General features: G+C 37.9%; 1 long non-coding RNA gene across 3 annotated transcripts in view; it reads right to left on the reverse strand.

The window, feature by feature from the left end:
- Window positions 1-12,920, reverse strand: part of LOC148186320 (uncharacterized) — a 174,257-nt gene that overhangs the window by 29,698 nt on the left and 131,639 nt on the right. Inside the window, exon 8 of one of the 3 annotated variants that reach the window (XR_015774951.1) lies at window positions 5,551-5,851. The exons of the other annotated variants lie outside the window; for them this stretch is intronic. This is a non-coding gene — a long non-coding RNA (uncharacterized LOC148186320). Of the gene's footprint in view, window positions 1-5,550; window positions 5,852-12,920 lie in introns of those variants that run through there. 3 annotated transcript variants of the gene reach the window in all.

Below are 12,920 nucleotides of genomic sequence, written 5' to 3' on the forward strand. Positions count from 1 at the left end.
AGCTGCTACAGAGCAGCTAGCAAAAGAGTGGATGTAATAACTGTGCGTGGGGCAGTAACAAAATCCAAACACAAGTGGTCAGCTGGAGATGCATGATAGGCACAAGTATGAACGGTGATCTGTCTCAGCTGTCCATTAAATATCAATATGTTTGGAAATTTGGGCTACAAAAAAAATAATATAATCACAACAACCACAAAAATTTGACCAATATCTATGATGAACATGTGGTTTTAAATTCACAGAGCTGCTAAAAAAATATGCAGTGACACAAAACCTCGAACATGACTCCAGAGGAGTATCATTTGGAGGCCACTTCGCATCTGTGTTTACATGTGAGAAACTTTATGTTTTTGTGTGTATCTATAAATATGCAGTCATCCAGGTAAACAAACCAGATTAGTGATAAGAGTGAGAGACAGATAGTGGATGGGAAACTTCCAATAATAAAGAACTCGATACAAAATGGTCAATACGTCAATCTGAAAGGGCTAATTATAACTCACGGGCTGATCTTGATTGATTGCTCCAGAGCACAATTACCAACCCGTCCACATTAAACTGATGTATGAGTGTTTTAGGTATTACAGCTCCTGAAAGTTTAATACATTTCTCATTAAAACAGTGTTAGTACTGTATGGTGAATGTCCTTTGCAGAGCTGATGTAGAGGTGATGCTGAGAGGCAGAAAAACACATGAAAGTGGAAGTGGACTATGACAAGAACGAGCCCACTTCAGTATGTGCCCTTGCCTTGAACACTGCAGAGAAAGACTAAAGGTCATTTGAGTCCTTTCATCACAAAAGTTGGAAAAAACGGTCGACATTCTGTCTGACAAGAACAGTAACATCTTCATCGTTCGAACAACCTTGCAGAAGGAGATATGTAACCTTCAGTTCCTTATCTCTGCAACACAATGTGTCAAAATGACTTGTAATCAATACTGTAGACAGTTAACAGTAATTCATTTCACAGTGACACATGCTTTTCGTTATTGTACTTTGAGGTAGCTGGACAACATTTACCAAGGACAACATAATGCCAAACACATTGTTTTTGTTTGTATATTAATGCGTGGCCACCAAAGATGTGTAAGCAAAACTGGATACAGCATCAGAGGCAGGGCCTCATTTATTCCTGCGAAAGTTGCTCTGTTGGTTACCAGCAGTTAAATAAAACTTTTGCAATAATTTAGTACCAGGGTTAATCATGGACTGGATCTTTATTTAAGATATCCTGCTACATGATTTTGATAGACACCTTCCAACCAATTCGATATTAGTATTATCTGTGGCAATGGTGTATGTTGATTTTTGCATACAGTTTCCTCTGAGGCACTGTAGAATTTCCTTCCTTTTTTTTTCATCAATGTGATTAAACACCTTGATTTGTATTAGCCAATGATAGAAATAGTCATCTTTACTTTCCCAAGAAAAATGTCAGTCATTTCTACAAATGTCTTAAAATCAGGGTTGTCAAACAATGAATTTTTTCAGTTGCAATTAATTGCAGAATATCAAGGAAAATTTGCGATTTATCAAATTTTTTAATCGCATGTTTACAATTCCCTTATTTTGCATTACAAAACAGTTCTTAAGTCCATATTGACAAGGTAAAGAAATTCTTACCAGATTGTCTTGGATAGGAATCAAACGAAATAAAAAAAGAAATGCACGGGAATAGCATAAAGTGGACATGTCTAAATGGGAGACTTATGGGTACATTTTCATTCAGATATCTTGAGGTCAGAGGTCAAGGCTCCTGTGAAATGACCATGCTGTTTTACCATCGCCAAAATTTAACCGAACTTTGGAGCGCTATTTATCATTTCACATGATTCCAGTAATATCCCTTTAAAACTCTGCCTGGTACAGCTTCTTAAATACTGAAATGTCAGCCAGTGACTAATTTCCTAAAAATATATACAGTATATATTAATGTATTACGTATTTCTGGATCAAAAAGTGCACAAACAAATTTTAATATTAATTCTCAGTCATAATACCTTTTTTAAGGGAAAGCGATATGTTTAGTCTGCAAATTTCTAAAAGCTCTGTGGATGGTTTTTTTTTTAAAAAAAACACAGCAGTGTCATAAATAAACAGTAATATGAATCATTTCTTACTGTATTGAAGGGGACTGACAGTTTTCCTGCAGTCTGAGGTGCCAGAACAGAAAACATGCAAAAACATTTTAGAATTCATTACATATTTTGTCTGTGTGAACTTTTTGTCCATACACTATGTACTGAATGTTTCAGTCAATTTCCAAAAAAATCTACATCACACACATCACACATCTACATTGGCAATCCAAATGTAAAGTTACCCATAGGACTACAGATTTCTGCACATGTCTGAAGTGTTTTTCTACAGCAAGAGAGAGTAAGAAAAGGACTGCTATGGAAACAGAAAGGGAAAGCAAACGAGTGTGTGCTTGTAGAAGTCAAAGCACCCACTCTATTCAGCTCGAGCCCAAAAGAGTTGTCTCGGTAACAACAATAGTGGGTAACATGATCTTTCATTACACATTGTGTAAACAGTGTAACCTATCAGCGCTGTCAATCAAGATGATTGATTGTGGCCTGTCACAGGAGAAGAGTGACACGTCATGAAAAAAAAAGTTTTTCTCTAACAAAGCGCAGTGCATTCAGGCTGCCACAGAAAGTGGTGATTAATGTGTTCTCACTGGGTAATCCCACACCCCTGGCTAATGAAGGAGGAATCTATCATCCGCACTGCGGTGGCAGATGTCGCGAGGATGGCAATCCAAGTGCCTGGGAACAATTTACTTTCTTTTCTCTAATTGTTCCTGAAAAGTGTGACAGGTTTGGAGAAAAGCACTTGAGTCGACAGCTTCCTCGGGGCAGACACAACAACGTACAGCGGCGGCCACTTCAACATACAAACCAACCATTCTCCACCTGAAAGGATCGCTTACTGTAAACACTCAGAGATAAGAAGAGCCATCAGACTGCTTTCTGCAGCTACAGTATGCATTATTACTCAAGCTCCATGCTGCCTGAAACACTCTAAAAGAAGAAAGCTACTAAAATAAACAAAGCATGTACTGCATTTCACTGTATAAACTAACCTTATGCTCCTCCATGCTAACAAGAGAGAGTGCACAGAGTTCAAAAACAACTCATCTGTGCTTCATTAAGCTGGCTACATATTATAATCATGAGCAAAGCAAGAAATTAAACAGCAATTAGAGAAAAGGGGTTGAAGCTAAGGGATCATTGTTCACGTCCCTGAAGACTACCGTGACAAAACAGCCGGTGGAGCAACATCAGCCAGAGGAAAAACAGCTTTAGATTTACTGGTGTTTGTAAAGCTGTTTGCATTTTTTTATTTTACTTTTCTGATTTATTTCAGGCTACAACATTTCAGCAGCTTCACCCGACATGTCGTTTTAGCGGATTCATTAAAACCAGTGTTGGGTAGACCAGCACGTCTTTTATGTTTGGAAACATAAGCTGCTATTAGCACAAAAGGGGGAGAAAGTCCAAATGTGTCACAGCTGTCTGTCCTCACATCATTTAATTTAATCTGGTTTCATGCCTGTTCGCATTACAGGCCTGATAAAACAGCAACACTTTCAAACATCTGCTTGCTCGGGGAGCCTGTTGATTATTCATTCAGCTGGAGGTCAGATGGCACCCGGCTCACACAGGCTCACACCCGAGCTAATAAATCAATTTCTGGAGCAATTATGAGTAATCGCATGTGCTTTAAAGTTTAACAGTCGGCTTTACGAGCTGCAGTTCTGTGTGAATTATGCGAACAAGTTGAGTCATTGCGCTAATTGCACTTGTTTTTTGGGAACGGTGACCTAACCGTGACCTCGGCACATACAGTACACCCCTCCCTCTGGCACTTTAGGTAGAGCTGGAGAGATTTCAGGCCCGAGCTACAGCGTGGAGCTAAACCTTCACACGTTCACTAAAGGGGAAACACTCCATCAGGTATTGTGTCGCCTTGAGAAAGATTTAATAAGTACTGATGTTCTGCTCTACATGTGTATGGGGTGATATCCTGAATAATGAGCTCAGTGCTGGACCACCAGTGCGGTCAGTATCTACCATGTAATGCCTGAAATCTGTCAATCCGGGCCCACATACTTGAAAAACTTACGAACACTTTAAAACAGAGTTCATCCATGTTTTTTTTTCAAGTGTATCTTTTAAATGTACTCCATTAAAACCAGCCCAAAACTAGATATACCGCCATATGGCTGTATGCCTCCGCACACCAGTGAAGATGCAATTACAATTTACATCAATGTCTGTGATGTATGAGTGTTAATACACACCCTCTCCCCGGCAGCACAGACGAAATATACACTCGACAAAGTTTCGAGGAGGGCACCCAAGGTTCTTGAGTTATGGTTATGATAAATGTTATCATAACTATAACCATAACCATAACCATAACAACACCTTAAGTGAATATCAAAACCAAATGTTATGATATTCCCTTAAGGTGTTGTTGAGATATCGCGTTCAGAAGACGACTGCAAGGTCATTGTGACCTTGCCCTCCACGCCCCAAAGCTTTTGCCACATTTGAAGAAATTTTCTTTCAACTTTGACCTTTGACCACCAAACTCTAATCACTTCATTCCTGTGTCCAAATGAACATTTGTGCCTAATTGGAAAAGAAATTATCTTAGTGTGTTCCTGAGATATCGTGCTCAGAAAAATGGACTGGATGGACGGACAGATAGACAACCCAAAAACAAAATGCCTCAGGCCAAGGCTATTGCCGGCGTGGAGGCAAAAAAACATTACTGCCATTTTTACCAGAGAAGAATTGTAATGCACTATAGTTTAATAGAAAATGGTGTCATAACAGTTTCATATTACATCATATAATTGATGTACAACACATGAACAGTTAAATCTGGTCTGCAGTTGCCAAAATGCTCAATACTTGGAGCAATATTATAGAAGATGGAGATGATTGATTAATTCACTGGTGCAGCCATAGTTGGCCTTTGTTTGGAATATATTTTACATGAAAAATAAAGATATGGGTGAGACTTTCAGTTCTCTAATTACTGCAAAGACCTTAAATAAAAGAACATAAGACCATCCATCTGAGCCTACCCAAAATGTTCCTTCAGGCTGAATGAACCCAAAGAGCACCCGAGTGGACACCATCCGTTTATTTCTAGTGTTGTGTACTGTAATCCTCCAACATCGCAGCTCAAGGTACATTGCGCATGTGCCATAACTCATAGCTTCTATGAGATCAAAGACTGTGTCCCAGCCTTCATTTAATAACCTTGTTTTTGGAGTCTGCTTTGTGACTATTTTATTGAGAGCATTTGCTGGAAGTCAGCGGGATAAATTCGTGTTCTTTTTGAATGTTGCCAAAAGGCAAGGTGCCCTGCACCTTGTTGAAATGTCCACGTTTTAAAAAGAAAAGCTTGATGCATTGCTTTTTTTTTTTTATTGCTGCTAGGTGCTAGTGCTTTACACTCAGGACAGGTCACTGACACACACAGACAAGCTCAATCACATTTACTGTACAGGCAGTGAGGATGATTACATGAACTGATGGTAGAAAAGTGCAGTAATGATCAGAAAACATTATGAAAAATATAGTTAAAACTGCCTTCAAAGCCCTGAGACTGTTAGCAGTTGGTTGTATACACAAGTACTGTTGAAATGACAGTCATCACTTTGTGTGCCACAAGCAACATCTGGTAGGAATGAATTTCAAAGATGACATGAAGTCAAGATTAAATAATGAAATATTAAGATCTGTGCCCTCAAAACTTTTTTTTTTCCAGAAAGCCAAAATGTCACTTTGATCACATTCCCCTGTGCAAATTTTGCAGAATTCCCTGTAAGGACAGAAAACAACAAATAGCTTCAACAAATGAGATCACACAGCTCTATTTAAACTTGTGTAAACTGTTGTGCATGTGATATTTAGTTTGTGAGAACAGTTTTACATAGTTGTTTCACAGGAAAAATAATGTAAGCAGTTTAACGTCAGTGAGAACAAAGAAAGGAAAATCTTTTACTGCCAGTAACGACAAAGATAAATCTTACTGTAGTCAGATACACTATGTGCTGCTGAGACAGTAAAGAGAGAATGAAGATGATGATGTAGTTGGCGTTTGGCTGTGAACATGGCTAACACCCAGCTGTTATCATAAGCAAAACAACTGGACACGCTGTCCTGATGATCTCATCGAGGTTCAGGCAGATAAACACGGGTGTTTAGATAAAGCATCAAAGAGCTGCCACAAAGACTGAGTACCTGGCAGAGGTGCTGAACTGTGGGCTTGTTGTTTGAACAGAGAGAGCAGAGTGAGGTCAATAACTAACTTCAAATAGCTGAAAAATGTGCCTGCAGAGCTGGCAGGTGGTGCTCACAGCATTATAGGTCAGATAGAGCCTGAAAAGCTGCCAATCCAAGACATGTGTTCAGATGGGAGTCTCATTTATATAACTGTCTAAACTTTGTCTCAATGATTGAAGGTATTTACAAATAAGATCTGACTTATTTCTGTTCACTACAGCTTGTTACAGTGCAGAGTGTTAGACTGCTTTATATTAACCTTGTCCAACCTCTCAGTTTGTTCTAAGAAGAGATACACAAAATATAAATTTACAGGGTGACTTACTGTAGCAACAACAGTCAAAACTACAGTATGTACAGCAGACGCCTGTTCGACTGCACAAGGCCACTGTACCTTTTTATTTATTTTTTTTAAATGCAGGACTTCTTAGGGAACTATAAAGCCAACACTGCATTTCTAGTTTGGGTTTGGTTGTGGTAGCAAGTTCCAGTTCAAATCCAGTTTCAACCTGGATTCATCAAGCACCATAAACAGGTCAAAATGTTATTTGTCCCTTACTTTGCTTTTAGAACAAACTCCTGCAAAACTAATTACATTCCCATCAGCTTTAGCTGTTCATAAAGATTTCTGCTAATTAGAAGTTGTTAGCATGGTACACAGTTTATCCTCTAAACACGAGCATGTTACCATTAAGCTTAAAGCACCCTGTGTCTTAAGTGCAACCTCAAAGAGCAGGGGGCCTTTTCTCGTTCCCTGGTCATCAAATACTGACACTTTGTCACACCCCCTCTGCATCTCATAGCAACGCAAAGGGCAACATCTAGCATGTCTTTGAGGCACACCTGAAGCACGTTGAAACACATGGTTTATGTTGTGAAAAAGTTGCGATTAGATTTAGGCAACAAAAATATTTGGGTAGATGTGAAAAAAGATCAAATTTTGGGTGATCTTTGTAACCTCACATAAATAAATCACGCGAGAATTGCATAACGTTACATTAAAATATCACTGACTTTTGGTTTCACACAACATGGGAACTGTAATTTCCTTAATGAAAGTCCGGTTTTGTTTGACCCATCCACTTCCTCATCCACCTCCCACCATATGCAGACCTTTTGCTCTTTATACTACATCTTTTTAGCGCTAAGTATCATTGCAGATAGTTCACATTAGAGTCCATTAAAGTCTGGTGCATCTTATATGATGCTGAAGGGTGCATTTGGAACACATTTAACATGCTGATGAGCACGGCAAAGTGGCAGTATGATGACTTGGGAATGAAAAAGGGCTGGAGCAGCTAGCATGGCTCATTAGAGCAAGGCTAATGCGAATATAGCAAAAATAAATAATGTGCATACATTATACTTATCGTCTACACCTGGTATCTGCAACTTATGATGTAATACAAGCACATGTTAACTTAGAGGGACAACTTGTTAACTCTCCTGACTGAGTACTATATACATAAAATATTTCAAAGTGATGAGTAGTTGTCACTGAAGTCAATGATAAAACTTTGAAACATTTTGTTAGTGTATGAAGGTGGTAATATATTTGCATTTCTTATTACTTGTGCATCGTCCTCACCTCCCTGCCAGCTCATCTTTGGTTGCAGCATAATGCTGCACATACAGTAAAAGTAACTATTTATGAGCTGACTTTGGCTTAATGATTAAGTAGAATCACAAATATTTTAGCTTCTTATGCTGCTGCAGCTCCAGTTCAGTCTCTCAGCAAGGACCAAATTGCATTTATCCTCACAGTAATAGGAAAAATGAGACAGGACAAGGTCAAAAACAATTCAGATTTAAGAAGCAGATTTGACCCTTAATTCAGATTTCATAAACTGTTGGAATTGTAGTTTCTCTTTGCAGGGCAGGTTTCCAAAAGCACTTTGTATTTACAATCCACTGACCAAACAAAGACACAGATGTCAGTTCTGTCAGAGGTGCCCTTTAAACTCCAATAATGACTGATGAAAGAGAAGAAGGTAATGTAAATCAATCAAATCATACGTTTCTTTGAGGGGAGCAGTGGTCCTCCTCATACAAGGTCGAGCCAAGGTAAAACTGCACGGCCTGAAACTAATTAAGCAATTACAAGCTCCGTGTATGTGCTTTGTCGCCCCAATGTGAAACACTGTCAAGTGGAGGAACGCTGCGCAGACTGGACGGATGCTGTCTACTTTGATGTAGGCTTATGCATATGAAATGAGGTCAGATCCTGGTCATTAAAAAGAACTCCTTTACACGGGATATCACGCTACGAGAGGCAATTTCTTCAAAGGGCTTTTACTTTGGAGATTTGTGAGGGATTATGACAGGAAGGCATGTATAAACAAAGCAATGTGAGAAGAAAAGGAAAATGGGTCAGATAATGCCCTCTGTCACAGTTATTACACATCTCAATTACTCAGGCCGGGGAGAACGCAAGGAGTTACAGGGATCATTTGCCTGAGCAAGAACGCAAGACCAGTCCCACAGCCGGTCTGCTCTCATGTCATTTTGTATTTCTGCGAAGATATCTGAGCCAAGTTAATATTGTTTCACTTTGCCTGTGAGGATCAAAACTATGGCTATATAAGAGGCACGCACTGTAGGAAAAATACAACGAGGGAAACGAGCTGGAAACAAGCAAATTGAGCAAGTGAGATTATGCAAATGAGTTGTCCAGACAGCTAAAAAGATAAACTAGGTAATTTACAAAACTATACTGTTATATATATCCAATGTACCTCTTCTGTTCTTGCTTTGTATATTAACAAAAGACTTTTCTTTGGTTCAGCCACTGTTGAGAAAAAATAGTTGAGTTGATTTTTACAAGTATTGTACTTAAGCACTTTAAGTTTTTCCATTTTATGCTTAATACTTTTACATTTTGTACTTTTAACTCAACTACATTCACTTGACAGCTTAAGTTATTTTGTGTTTTATTTGTTTGTTTTACAGTTAAAATATGTGCTAATAATATAAATATAATGTACTGTCATAAATCGAACAGTTAAAACTACCTCAAAGGGGTCACCGTGCATAATGATTACTTGTACTTGTACCTGCATCCATTTTGTTAATATTTATGTATTTAAATGTACATTTAGTTTTCATTTTTATTAGTTTGAATTAATTTCTTACTCAGTGAATCTATCTATTTTTTTTTTTTAAATCAATCAAATAAAAATTTAGTAATATAATTTCAGCTAACAGTGAAAAAGTGCAATCATAATATAAAGGGTAACTTGGAAAACCCATTTTCCCATGTTTTTGTGTCTAAATGACAAAAACAATTTTCTAAATAGGTCCAGTATTGAGAGAGACCGCCGCAGACAGGAACCGCGAAACAGGTTGCAATGAAACCAATTGGGGCATTTGTACACTTTCAATGAAAGTCCCATGAAAGTGCTTGTTTTTGCCACTGACAGCCTCAGATTGTTATTCTAAGTGTGTGACAACATTATGGGAAGGATCCCTACAGAGAAATACCTTTTTGTAAAAATGTAAATTCATAGTGCAGAATTACCCATTTACGTTACATTGCAGCCTGTCTTACTCACTGTTGGGTCAATTTTAAAAACGGTTGTCTTCATCAGTCACTTAGCCACAAAAACATGGGGAAATATGGTTCAAGTAAAATAACAATCTTTACGGTTAGGTCTTCAGCTTGCTTGTTTTGTCAGTTTCTTTCAGTTTATAAGTATGTAAAACAGAGAAAAGCAAGAAATCATTAATAAATATTGATTGATAAATTAACAAAACCATTGATTGTCCAGCATGGTGGGTTACTGTCTTTTTGATCATCTTATCAATTAATCAACTTTTTTCATGTACAACTGGGTCAAGTGAAGGCGGTTTCTTCTACCACTGGATGCAGATCATTAATAATCTGCTTTCATTTATTTTTTTATGCGTTTCAAAGAAACCCTAAGTAACCACACCTTATTTCATGCATTGTGCAGTGGCTATAGGTTTATATTTGCTTTGGCCTAACTATCCCTGACCTGCCTCTGCTCAGCCATTGTCAGCCCCTTGTCCCTAACATAGAAACAATGGCCCATTCTTGGCCTAATGCGCAGCTATGTGACATATAATAAATATTGCATTGGGGGAGCCCGAGAATCTGTCAGTCAGGAGATAATGCCTTTCGTCAGCATCAAACCAACCACAAACGTCTCTAAAGCAAATGATTCCTTTAAGGTATTCCTGTATTGTAAATGATTCATAGTGCCTGCATTGTTAAAAACAGCACTTAAGGGGGGACCGGTTAAAGTAAATATAAGTCATGATGAAAAGGCTTGTAGCATTATCCAGGGCTGTCTGAAAGCATATTAATGCCCAGGATTGTTAATGGATACAAAGGGCTCAGGAGTGTTTTAGTTTGAATAGATCTGTCCTGGCACCCTTCAAAAACTTTGAACAGTCAATTTACATGACACAGTGAGTCATTCTATATTTTTTTAATTACATTATTCCCTTTTTAAGCTTTCGCTGGTACTGTTTTTGAAGAAAAAAAACCTTCAACCAGCTTCATAACCAAGTATAAATGTATTATTGTAATTGCTTGAAGAGTAACATACTGGTCTTGTGTTCTGTTTGAAGTCTTCAATGTAACAGTTAAATCAACTTTCACATCACTATTTCAGACAGTAAATCAATACTCCTCTTTCAGGGAACAGGAAATACATTTTAGAAGCATAATATGCCTTAACTGCTGATTACGCAGCTTCATAAAGTCAATATCATCAGCTCTCATTACTGTTGTAAGTGTATCAAACATTATGACATAATGCCGATTTAATATTACTCATGTTGCTTGAAGTTGTCTGTCATTGGTACAAAAGAGGTATGAGTAAATATCTATCAGCCTCTCTATTGAATGGTGACTTAAGTAACACTGTGAACTCCAGACACATATTGTTCAGGCTATAATGCACTTCCTGCCATTCAAAATTCACAAATCCTCTCAAGATGGTGGTCACGGACAAAAGGAGGGAGGTACAAGATAGGTTGAAAATTTGGCATGTTGTGAAAGCAACCGACTGCTTTGTCTGTGTTACTTTCCTCTCCAGGCCGAGGTTGTATAGGTCCAAAACATTAGGGTGTTGACAAAATGATGGATGACGCGTGGTAAAGTGGTTAGCGATTGTAAAGGCTCTGAAAACTTCTTCCAAAGCACAAACAAATGACTGCTTCACATTGTATCAATCACTGATACATTGTCCTAATTGGAAAATGAGACTCTTTAGCAAAACACAAAACGACAGACACAATGTGCTGGAATACAAATCTACCACGGCTGAATACATTAACTATTATCTCTTTAGCCATGCAGCATTACAGTTAACTATTAACACATAAATTAGAAATTATGAAATGAATAATCAGATTAATATATTTTGTAAAACAAATAAATGAACCAATACATTATCAAGATATAATCTACTATTATTGTGAAATAATGGGCCTATTTCATGGGGCCTATTTTTGCTATATTAGAGATTATTTAGATTATTATTTAGAGATTATAACAGGCATTTTTGGGGAGGGTGTTTTTATTTGATGTTGACACTTTTCATAATAGTATTTTATCACCACCCTCTCACCATTAAGACAATCACATGCGTCTAGCGTCTCTGAAGCTAGCAAGCTCAACAACTGCTACAAAATTTAGCCAGTTAGCTCCTGTTAGCTAGAGCAACAACAACGCTAAAGTAGGCCTAATTATGATCAACAAACTACAAGCTGCTAATGTTAATAAACACAGATACAGTGACATCTTCTTTTATTTAGCTTAATGAGGCTAAACATGCTATCTAGCAAACTAGCTGACTGAGTAGCTAGGCTTCGTTGCATCAATTTGAAGAGCCACTGTTAGCAGCTAGTTAGCTTAATGTTGACCAAAAATCCCTTCAGTCCAGCTCAGACACAGAGAGCCTTGTTAAAGTAGATTAATTTCTGTGTCCGTGCTGTACTGTCACTAATTTGTTGATTCAGAATTACTTTGACATTATGCTGCTCCAGCTAAAATGAGCTAACATGAGCTAACTGGCTAAATTTGTAGCAGTTGTTGATCTTAGTAAGATAATAGGCTTTTTTTTCTTTTTTTGCTCTAACTTGTTATGAAATACGTTGATTGCACATGTAATGGCTATAGAATAATAGTAAAAAAAAGATAGTACCCAGTCTGCCACTGGGTACTATCTCCCGAAAAAATGAAGGTTTGATTTATGGCACAAAGGAAGAGTGTAAACCACTGAACAACCAACACAGGAAGATGATTGTGCTTTTATTTTCCACAATAGCTATCGGAAACTATCCCCAGTTACTAATGAGAATCAATATACGTTTATTCTATCCTCAGTAGTGGAAATGCTGGACAGTGGAAAAACCCAAGTGGCTGTAGAAAGTATCCAGTTGGTAGTTGCTTGGCTCTAAGGATATTGAACAGTGATCCCGATATCTTTGCTACAGCGGTGCCAGCAAAACACTAGGGGGTTAGAAGTTAAAAGTTTTGTTTCCACTTTAAGAGAGGCATCATTCATGTGACTGGGTGAAAGTGGAAAGGTGAAAGGGACGATGACTTTAAATTACCCCAACAACATGAAAAGCAA

Source organism: Plectropomus leopardus, chromosome 19 (assembly GCF_026936395.1).
Source record: "Plectropomus leopardus strain MGB_pleo_1.0 chromosome 19, ASM2693639v1, whole genome shotgun sequence".
Lineage (NCBI taxonomy): Eukaryota > Metazoa > Chordata > Actinopteri > Perciformes > Serranidae > Plectropomus > Plectropomus leopardus.